This window comes from Apaloderma vittatum, unplaced genomic scaffold, assembly GCF_000703405.1.
Source record: "Apaloderma vittatum isolate BGI_N311 unplaced genomic scaffold, ASM70340v1 scaffold35848, whole genome shotgun sequence".
NCBI classification, from domain to species: domain Eukaryota; kingdom Metazoa; phylum Chordata; class Aves; order Trogoniformes; family Trogonidae; genus Apaloderma; species Apaloderma vittatum.
In genome coordinates this window covers 3,598-3,955 of record NW_009731862.1, presented here as the reverse complement: position 1 = coordinate 3,955, position 358 = coordinate 3,598, and positions in this window count along the sequence as shown.

Sequence of the window (358 nt, the reverse complement as noted above, 5' to 3'; positions counted from 1 at the left end):
AGTCGCAAACGAGTTTGGGGCCTGGAGGGGCGTGGCTGCGTGGGGCATGTACCTGCAGGGACCCTTAGCACAACAGCCACAGCAGCTGGGGCGTTGAGGGCCACACTGGTGCTGGACAGGCAGAAGCGCAGGTTTCCAAGGGATGGGAGGGCACGAGCTGCTTTGTCCTGCCCAAAAAATCCCTCCTCATCCCACTACCCCACATCTCCACCCAGTAAACATCCATTTCCCTCTAACAAAAATCCTCCCGGTGCTCCTTGAGTGCTGTAGCCTGTTGGCTGGGACAGGTGGCCCAGCGGGCATCCCGGGGCTACACCGTGCCCGATAGGGAGTGTGCTGGGTGCTTGGGTGAAGAGAG